This window comes from Zootoca vivipara, chromosome 3 (genome assembly GCF_963506605.1).
Source record: "Zootoca vivipara chromosome 3, rZooViv1.1, whole genome shotgun sequence".
Lineage (NCBI taxonomy): Eukaryota > Metazoa > Chordata > Lepidosauria > Squamata > Lacertidae > Zootoca > Zootoca vivipara.
The window spans coordinates 63,404,347-63,415,379 of NC_083278.1; the positions used below are offsets into that span (position 1 = coordinate 63,404,347).

General features: G+C 40.8%; 1 protein-coding gene across 3 annotated transcripts in view; it reads left to right on the top strand.

Moving 5' to 3' along the window:
- Positions 1–249: 249 nt before the first annotated feature.
- Positions 250–11,033, top strand: part of TAB2 (TGF-beta activated kinase 1 (MAP3K7) binding protein 2) — a 52,748-nt gene continuing 41,964 nt past the window's right edge. For all 3 annotated transcript variants that reach the window (XM_060272739.1, XM_035108784.2, XM_035108786.2), the window contains exon 1: positions 250–601. The gene's annotated coding sequence lies outside the window, so the exon portion shown is untranslated. The remainder of the gene's footprint in view (positions 602–11,033) is intronic.

Genomic DNA, 11,033 nt, shown 5'->3' on the forward strand with positions numbered 1-11,033 from the left:
TGGCTGCAAGAGGCCACACTTCTGTCAAACTCAAACTGACCTCTGCTCTGCTCAGCATTAGTAGCCGTCGCCTAGGCAACGAGAGGAGATTCCCCGCCCCCGCCTGCCCTTCCCTTCTTCTTTTTTCGCCTTGCATCTCGCATCTCGCTCCTCCTCCTCCTCTCCCACTGCTATCCCGTTAGCACTCGGGGCAAGTTCTCGCGATGCTTGCCAACTGGAGTGGCCGCCATATTGTGTGACACTATTTTGATTTGGACTCGGCTGGCTGAGACGCGCAGCGAGAGAAGAAGGAGGTGGACGAGGGGGGAGGGACGGGAGCGACTGGGAAGCCGGAACGGTTCCAAGCGAGGTCGGGAGCGGCGCCTGCAAGACACCCACCCACCCGCCCAGCCGAACCCTCCCTTCCTCTGCCCGCCGCCACAGCAGCACCAGTCACGGAACCCCCCTTCCTCCCTCCCCCGGCGGCGGCGGGAGGAGGCGGCGGCGGCGGCGGCGGCGGCTCAGGAGGGGCTCGGAGGTGTCCGCCTCGCCGGTTGGAGGCGGCGGCGGCGCGGGCGGTAGTGGCGGCGGCTGTGGGAGGCGGAGCCGGTGTCGAAGAAGGGTAAGACTGGACTCTGCGGCCGGAGCGGGCCTGGCGCCGACTGGCTCCTTTTTCCTGCAAAACGCTCGGCCCTGAGAGGCCTGAGAGGGACTGGGCATCCCCCTCCCCTGGTCGGGCCCACTCCGGCCTTCTTCTTTCAGCCGCCCCCCCCCGGCGGAGGGAAGAGGCGGCCGGAGAATCCTGAGGTTACAGGCGGGAGCAACCCCAGTCAGCCTTCTTTTCCGAGGGGTGACAGCCCTGCGGGGTCGCTTCTGCAGAGAGTGCCTTTGCTCGCAGTGCGGTGCTGAGCCAGGCAGATGTGTGTGTTCAGCCCCAGGGTCAGGATCCCCCCAGGCAAAGCTGTCACCACCACGCGAACTCCCCAGCTGAGCCCGGAGGCTGCGACTTTTTTATTCCCTTTCCTTCCCTCTTTGGCCCAGCCCAGCCTGGCTGCTGCCTCCTCCCCACCAACCCCCTGACGGAAACACGCTGCTTGTGGTCTTGGGAAGAGGCTATCCATCCGATCTCGGTGGTCTCCCTGGATCACGTGTGCCACTGTGTCACGGGTAGCGGGTTGTAGCGGGAGGCCTCTCTCTCCATGGAAACGAGGGGATGGGGTCACTTTTGCTGCTGATGGGTCACAGGAACGCGGGGAGTGGATCCAGGCGCCCTCTCAGATCTGCAGAGTAAGCCTCACAAGGTGAGGGTTTATTCACGAGTAAGGACTACAATTTCAGTACACTTCACTTGGAATAGAAGGGCAGTGGTCCTGGTGGGGTAATCCCTGTTGAACATGCCTTTAATAGAGGTGGAGTTGTGATGTCGCTCTTGGTCCAGCCCCCTTGGGGTTTTTATACCTCTGCCCCTATTCCTCTGATTACCGTGTTTCTCATATTATAAGACATGTCTTATATTTATTTTTTCCTCAAAAAACACACTATGGCTTATTTTCAAGGGATGTCTTATTTTTTTTCCTCCTCCTCCTGCCGTGGCCGGCATTGCTGCTGCGCCTATCACTATGTCTTATTTTCGGGGTATGGCTTATATTCCTTGAATGCTTAAAAATACTGCTATGGCTTATTTTATGGGTATGTCTTAAAATATGAGAAACAGGGTATTGGTGTGGATAGGACTTCTATTACTGCAGCTGTACAGCCAGATTCCCCTAGGAGGTTTACTGGAGGAGTAAGGATTCTTTGAGTTAGCCATATAGGACTTATCTTTTTTTCCTTTACTTATAATTTAAAGTACGGTATGTGCATAGGTGTTGTGCATTATTCAGTTATGAGACTTTATTCCCAGGTAAAGTGTTCCTGGTAGGGCTGTGGGCAATTTTAATGGCTGAACCTTTGTATTCTTCATTGGGAGTAAGTTTAATTCAGTTCAACCATATATGGGGTTTTACTTGTAGGTAGATGTGTGCTTAGGATTGCTATGAGTCTCAGAGGATTATTGCAGCTTTTCTGTGAAATGATTTTTTTCATTCAGGAGTAGGATTCCAGTCCTTCCTTCTGATTAGAAATGGTTAGAGTTGTGCTATGATGCATGTTTACACACTGATCACCCAACAATCCTGTTTGCTCTGGCCTGTATACATTGCTTAGAAGACATAGTCAGAAGTAGGGTCCATTCATTTAAAGGAAGCTTACTCAAAGTTAAGTGGGCTTAGGACACCAGCAAACAATTGCTGCCCATATAGGGTTCTGATGGTACTGAAACTTCAGATTTATTTTCTATACATTAGATTTCAGGCAAGTGCACACAAGGAGAGGGCAGATAAACTGGTGTGAGATGGAAAGAAAAACATCCGTAGAAGATAACAGAAAAGGGGGGAAACTGCACAAAGGGGAGAGGAAATTTGGCTACTCAGGGAGGGAGAACCTTAGTTAGCCTTAATTAAATTAATAAGCAAATCCTATGCATTTCTATTTAGAAGCAAGGCCCACTTATTTTAATGGGATTAACTCTCAAGTAAGTATGCACAAGACTGGAACTTTTATGTTTCAACGTCGATTTGGAATGAACATTAGTTTTATTTAGTTGTTTTTTTTAAAAAAAGAATTGTAAAATGACAAGACTTTGCAAGTTAAAAAGAAAGAAAGCTCTTTGCTTTAGAACTACGGTACTACTCTATGTTGCTTCAGTGTGGGCAAATCTAGGGAGTTTCTTCAAACTTCACCATCCACGAACAGGGCAACAGAAAAGAACTGCTGCCTACATTAGGTTCTGAGGGTGCTGAACCTTTTCCCCAAATCTTATTCATTTTGATTTCAGGCAAGTTGACATTAGGAAGGGGGAAGAGTTATAGAGAAGTGGATTGAAGTGACAGAGAAGGTGACGCAAGGTGGAAGAGAGCAGCATAAAAAGGGAAGTGAGAGGGAAACAGAGGCAACACCAGCAGATGAAAGGAAATAGAAGAAGGTGAGCAGGGAGGATAGAGATGTTTGAGAAAGTGAAGAGAATGTAGAAGAAGGCATGAGCAGAGTGAAAAAGGCAACAGGTAGATTAGCTGGTGAAAGTTGTGAAAGAGGATGAGATGAGAACAAGTAACAGAGAAAGGACTAAAAAAGTGGATGGAGGAGACAATGATAAGACATATGGTCAGTGGAGAGAAAAAATAAAGGATTACAGGTGGTGGTGGACAAAATGTGCAACCAGGTAGGTAAAGAAAAAAGCACCAACCAGTGACAGAGGAGGAAAGGTGGTGGTGAAAGGTACAGAAATCAAGAAAGTGATAGAAAGGCTTTCTTTGTAAGAAAATGCAAACATAACGGTGATTTGTGATTTGCTCTCTTGCTCAATATTAACCACAGGCTTCACTGAGGAGAAAGCCCCTAGAAATCAAAGAGATGGTACAATTACTAAAAGGATTCAAAAGTGTGATCAACAGTACATGAAATATTGGTTGACTTGTACTGAAAGAAATATGTCACTACCTCAGTGTGTGATATGTTGTGAGATGCCAGCACTATTAAGTATACATTAAAAGTGAAAATGTGAAAGTGGGTCATATGTTCTTGGTTGGGAGTTAGAGATGGGTCTCTACCCTGGATTTGTTCGAGACTGCAGAACTAGGGGATAGGTTTGTGAGTCAGAGTGGTGATAATTCCATTGTATAAATGAAGAGGAGAGCCTTGAGCTTGGCCACCTAATCTGTTTGTGGATGAGCTGGGATTTGCACTACAGTCTAGAATCCAGAACCCTTTCAGAGGATGTAATATTGGAGTTACTTGCCATGTATGAAGGCATGTACTCGGACCAGCCACTGAGGAGGCCTTGGAGAGGTGATAGAGAACTTTCCCTTCATGATCTTGAAGGTCTTTTTTAGTTAATGCTTTGTGTGTTTTCCGCTTCTTCTTTTTTTGCAACAAACAGTTCCTTCCATTGACTTCCACTATCTGGATTTGATCTAGAAAGTTTGGGTTAGTTATTTATTAAAATATTTATATATTCCACATTTCCCATTCCTTTTAAAGAGCATTCAAGTTGTGTAATAATATTTCAATTAAAACAATGATCGATTATTTAAAAAGCAAATACAGTACAAAAATTAAAAGATTCAAACAACTATTTTGGACAGTATTTAGTCATAGCCTAAAAGTCCTGCAAAGCAGAATAGTATCTATTAAGCCCTGGAAAGTCATCAAGGGTGGGGGCATACAAGCAGGGAATTCCAGTGTCTGAACACCACTGAACAGTGGAAAGGCTCATTTCCAGGTTCCCACTAGATTCTGGTTCTAATTCACTGAACTTTAAAGGTAATGAACAGCATCTAAAATTGTCGTGTTAAGTGAACCTGCCAAAGCAGCTGAAGTTAATAGTGGTCACATAGTCTCTAGCACTTTCCATAGTAAAAATTCTTACTGTTGCATTCTGCACAAACTAAAGGTTGCAAGCACTGTTCAAGGGCTGCCCCGTGTAGTGTGTGTTTCAGTCATCCAACCTGGATGTCACTAAGACACGTGTGACCCTGGCCAGACCATCTTTTTCCAGGAACCTAACGTGAGCTAAAGCATTGTTGGCCATGATTGCTATATTGGCATCCAGGAGCAAATAACTTTGGCACTGATTTTTGTTAAGAGAAGCAAAGCCCTGTCCAGGTTATATTCCCATTCTTGGATCAGCTCTCCTATTGACCAGTAGCAATCCCTCTTATTAGATCATATGCATTCATTTACTGCTAAACACCAACTAAGAGCCTCCACTGTTTCCTTGAACTTGGGACAAAATGGAAATACTGTATAGAATTGGGTGTCATCACAGCAACAGTGCCCCCAAATTCCTCAATAACTCTTCCTAGCAGTTTAATGTAGATGTTAAATTCTATAGAGGGCAGAACAGAATTCTGCTGAATCTTACAGACTGGAAGTAATGGGGCTGAGCATTAGTTCCCCCACCCTGTACCATCAGCTGGAACCTACTGTCAATGAGGACTAGGGCTACCAGAAAATTGTGTCCCAGGCCCAGCTCCATCCTGACAGTAAAGAATGAAACCACAGTCCCGGTACTGAAAGCAATTGAGAGGTCCTGTGAAACCCAGAAGGTTGTGCTTCATCTGTCCAATATATAGCAGGTTTTTTCCTTCTTTTCAATGGGTTTTCATAAAGAAAAACTTGATTTAGTTCTATGCGTATGAGTTAGAATTAGCTGTGTTGAAGTGTCTGGCTAACGTGGTGTTCCCTTCCCTTTCCTCTACCCATTTTGCCAGGAGCAGGGCTTCATTAATGTTCACTTTCAAAAATGGGAGGAATGCCCTCCCATCAGATGTCAAGGAAATAAACATCTATCTGACTTTTAGAAGACATTTGAAGGCAGCCTTATACAGGGAGGTTTTAAATGTTTGAAGCTTTTAATGTTTTAATATTTTGTTGGAAGCTGCCCAGAGTGACTAGGACAAACCCATACAGATAGGAGGCATATAAAAAATATAATCATCATCATCAAGGCTGCTACCAGTTTACAGATAAACCAACTTCAGGCCATGGTTCATGAAGCTGGCTTTTTAAATCAGTTTGTTTTAAGCCACAACCTCTGGTTTGTATATACTGTAATACCAAGCAAGGATTATTTGAAAGTGGAACTTCAAGGTTTCTTCTTGCCATGTGAGAGCAGGTGTGTGTGTGTGTAAGTAAGCAAGCCTGAGGCTTTGCTGTGACTCACTTTAGCTCTTGCACATACGGTAGTGCTAAACCATCCTTGTGTCATATGTGAAGTAGCCCATTAAATCTATGTACTAACTAGTTTTTAAAAAAGGTTTGCAGCCAGCAGCATAGGACAACTCTCCCTCACCTTGTTAAATCTCAGAACAATGAGAAAAGAGTTTATGGTATTGGGGGGGGGGTAGTAGGTCTAGGGTAGGAGATGCTCCATTGTATGAAATTGTGTATTTACCAAATTTGGCAGTGGTAGTTAAGAGTAAAAAGCTTTGCTGCAAATATATATTGGGTTTGTGCCTATATTTTTGGATGATAGTATTTTCTTTTGTTTGGGTTAATTTTAGTTAGCTAAAAGCAATTTCTGTTTGTTGGAACAGCTGGCTTGCTGCTTTTATCATGCTGCTAGATCAAGTGTATTTTTTGGAAGAGTTCAGCAGTTGTTAAAAGCCATATAAGTAAACTTCTCAACAATTACTTTTGATGAACCGTAGTTAAGATATCCCTTTTTGAGTTTGAGACAGGATGGGTAAAACTGGGACTGCCATTGATAAAATGTGAACACTAGTTTTCTTTTTCTAAACTGTATGCAAGTATGAATTTGGAAGGGACAGAATTATAAGAAGGAAGCAGAAGTGAATGCTGTACTCTTTGAGTAGAATTCAGTGTTGTGCTCTTACAATTGTTCTGTCTGCACAAGCATTGCAGCTTGCTAGATGGAATGATCCACCCTCTCCCCCCATGTGCTGCTCTGGGGTTTCTCCCAACCTTCAAAGTGCCATTTCTTGGAGGTGGGAGGGAGCCCTGTTGTGCAAGCGGAAATTCTTGCACAGGGATTCCCCAATGGGGCTGATGTGGTGAATCCAGCAATGTTTAGATCCTGGTCTAGTGCATATTGGCTATGGCATGCAAATATTGGGTGTTAACTAAGAATATAATGTGTGTCATCTACATTTATAATCTTTAAAAAGTTAGTGCCACTGGTGGAATGTTTGCTGAGTAGACATGCAGTAACTGCTGGAGCTCTAGGCATTTGGTGGTAGTAATATGAAACACAAAAGCACTGGATAATACTTTAATATGCATACTGTATTCAGTAATAACAACATGTGAGATCTGCTTGAAAATGTTGCAGTGTAGAGTGCTCCAGTTCAGAGAGTTAAGCCCTTTTTCCAGAGCCATCTCCCCTTCTCTGACTTTGCCATTCCCCTTCACCTGATACTCAGCATTCTGTAGCCACAGAGTATGCTCATGTCTTACCTCTTAGCATTTTTTCCTAAATATTGTTTGTGTGTCTACAAACTTTGGGCTTCCCCCGAGCACTCTGATAGCTCCCGCTTTTTCCAGTTGGTGCTGTTTTGGTTCTAATCCTGTCAGCACTTGACAGCTGGGATTGCTGTTAAAGTAGTAATTTTAATGCAGTTGTTAAGAGTTCAATAAGAATATTTTGAATTTTCATAGAAACCTTAGCAGCTTCCATTAGAGTCAGTTGCTGAAAAGTCAGAAATCATTTTAATTAGTTGCTGTCAATTTTCATTTAAGTAATACTTATCAAAAAGGCAAAGCATCTTACCTTTTGAATTTTGAATGGAAATGTATTGCTACCCCGAATCTATAAAAAATTAAATGCTGCCTTAGCTGCATTTCATATCTTTCTTCAATGATAATATAAAGTTTAAATTGACATCACTTAATGTACATGGTTCAGCCTAATTTGTTCAGTGTAAATTTTACTATTCTTTATTCACTAATATTACTGAATGAGTTAAGTAGTTGAGTATTGACAGTGGAAGGGGCAAACGTTTCAACTCTTAGCAGTCATAAGTTTTGAATAGGACTAGCAAAGAAGCATGCCCGTTACTGTACTCGGAGGGGCACACCAGAAATCTGTCATAAGCTAATTTCAGGGCTTAGTTTGAGTGAGTATGTGGACCTGCAAAAGCTCTCACAAATTTTACCTATATACCTAAAACATGTGAAACAGTATAAACAAGACCTTTGAGGATGTACATAGCATATTTTTCTTGGTATTGAATTCTTGCAGCCAGTCTCTACATTTTAGCATGAGTTTTCAAGTCAGAATCTGTGGCTTTCTAGATAATTTTATCTCTGTATATAATGTCATTGTATCACTTTCTGATCTTGGTCAGTACTGCACTGTAGCTGAAATACATTTAGTTTTTGAAATATACTGTTAATTGTTTTTCAAAAATCTTACAGATATAATACTTTTAAAAAGTAATTTATTTTGTCCTTTTGTATACCTTCTTTTCCCCCTTTTCTTTTAGCATCTTAGCTATCATGCTTTCAAATGTGTCTTTGTCATAATGAAAGCTATCAGCATGCACCTTTATAAAGAAGCTGTAGTTCTTGGGGTGGGGGTAAATTACCATTTTTACTGGGATGTTTTATGATGTTATTATAGATAGTTGTTATATCTCTTTATCTTTAATTTAAAAAAAAAATTAAAAAGAAAAAGCAGCCCACAAGTGACATGGCACTATGTTGATTCTTGGACATTCATTGTTTCTTTGTACAGTATATGTGCATGCTTTACATGTGGTGTTTCCCCCACATGCTGTTGTTAATGTGCTATGCTGTTACTAACTTGAATGTATGTTGGGGTTTTAAGTATTTTGTTTGTTGTTATTTGGGGTCTCTTTGGAAATAGAGGAGGGATAGATTTTTTTTCACATAAATTATACTTCCACCATAAACCGTATGCTGGAGAGGTACAAGTTCTTCATATGTGCCTTTTCTCTACATAGAGATGATCTAGCCGCTTTTTCATACATAGCATTTCCCTATATGGGAATTAATCCTACATACAAAAATGACACACATAAAGAAGTTGTACCTGTCCAGACCACATTTTGTTGGAAAAGTGTAGTGTAACCCATCCTAATTTTAATATTAGTTAGAGGAAAGATACTGATTTAAGCATATATATCAGAAGTAGAATGTACAGTAGTGTTTACTCTGTTACTCTTTTGTGTTGAGAATATTCTGTTCCCCCTTCATCTTAATCAGCAAGAGCCACTTTAAGTGGAGAGATTCCTATTTGTCACATCTAGTTCTAGCTGATCCATAAGATTAATTTATTACTGTACTAGGGCTTATAGAGAGCACCTTGCAAGGAATTTCACGGCAATACTACTTTGGTGACAGGTGTGGATCAGAAAATTGTCCTAGAAATTGGGAGGCCTCCCATAAGTGGTTTTTGGCCTGGCAAATCATTGCTGGGATATTTAAGCCTACTTTATTAAATATTTGTCAGTGGAAAAGGGTGAATTGCATCTAATTGACAATGCAGCAGTAACCGTGTATACTCAGACATAACTCCTGTTGAATTCAATGGGGCTGACCCCCAGGAAGAGGGTTGCAGCCCCGGTCATATTTAGAAAAGACCCATTCACATGAACGGATTAAGTTAGTTGTGAGATGCTTAAAGTTGATTGATTTCTATAGATCTACTCTGAGTATGACTTACATTTTTTTAAAGTCCAGTTTCCATTTTGTGATAGGAAAGTGAAACTTCGGTATAGAGAGAGTATTTTAAAGGCAGAAGTAGTCTAAATAACTGAATACATAGGGTACTATCTGCCATCAAGCATTGTGGTTAAGAATAATGGAAAGAGTCTGCATGCCAAATAAAGTAGAGTTTCTGAACTCGCTACAAATTCATGGCTGAGCAATCCAACTCCTTTGAATGTTTCTGCAGCATTTAACATTCAATGTCATATAGTAGTTCCTTTTTCTTTTTTACAAGAAAGAGAATTAAAATACATATTGATTCAAAGTTTGTTATTTGCAGTTGTACTCAAAGTACAAATATTTAAATAGCCAAACTCAAATTTGTTTCTTCCAGCAGAGCATAAACTTTCTTTGAAACTTTTATTACTTCATTGGTACTATCTATGTTGTATATAATAATTACTTCGGTTAATTTGTTGTAAAAAAGCAAAGTCAGTGAAGATCTTGAAAAATCAAGTTAATCCGTACTTATGGTAATATATTTTGTGGCAGAAAAACAAACCTAGGCAACTAAATATATTATTACTTTTGAAAAATATGAAATGCAAGGTACAATTCCATTAATTCAGTTTTCAGTGGCTATGTGCCCAACAATTGATGAAATGATTTCTAGAGAATGTTTTGTTGCTGTACCTGTGTAAAGTTTCCCATCAGAAAATCTGAATGGAGTATGGGGGATTGTTTTTCTTGCAGGACACAGTGTTTTAACAGTTCTAGAAATAATTAAGTCAGATACAAGGAAAGTCATTTTGTGATAAACATGCCCTTCTATAAAATGGCTGTGCATGGTCATTTTTTATGGGAATATGGAAAATTGTACCCATACTATTCTGAGCATGCATGCAGATCAAATTTCACTTTCTTTAGTGATAAGCAATTTAAAACTTACTCAATCCTGTTAAGAGCATGTGTGGAATTCAGTCAGCTTTTACTGCAAGGAAATAAATGCTTCAGAACAGTACGTCTGTTGTTGTGCTTAGTAGTTGAGAGTAAAACTTCTGTTTTGGAGCTGCAGGGCATGGCATCCTTTAAAAAAAGTCAGTGATAAAAGACAACATTCAAGTTCTAACTTCTACATTAACTGCTAATATGTATTTAACATTTCCAGATTGAAAAGTGTATTTAACATTTCCAGATTCATATATCTATAAAGGAACATGCCTTTTTCTTATGAAGATCAGTTAAAATAGAATCAGTGATGCTGCCTTTGAACTTAGTTTGTTTAATCTGTGAAATTGCAATCTTGTCTGTAATGCACACAGGCAGATCTAGTTGGGTTAAGGGAGAGGTGAATGTATGCAGTACTAGTTTTATGATACTAAGGCTACATAATTTGGTAAATTCTAAGCATTTTGTTGTGTTTCTAGTAATTGTCAAAGAGGAAGAAGAAGAAATTCTTTCCCATGTCTCGTTGCTTCACAGCCTTGTGCAACTTTGGCTGTTATTCAGACAAAGCTTTGCTTTCTTTGGATATCCACAATATGTGCATGTGCACTTGGAAGCTCAATTGGACTTACTTCCATGTGAGTGTAGATGAGATTGAAGTTTTAGGGCAGTACACAAGGCAGCTCTGCAAATTATGTGTGGGATTGTTAGCCTACAAAAAAAGTTAATAGTCTGCCAGTCATGCATATGTATGTTAGCTATCTTTGCTCATTGGTAGCTTGAAGGAAGGAGAAAGTAGCAATAGTCTCTATAGAAATGCTTGCCTACTTAAATGTTTCAGATAAAATTCTCGCAAGACTCGCAAGTGCCCCTTTACAAGA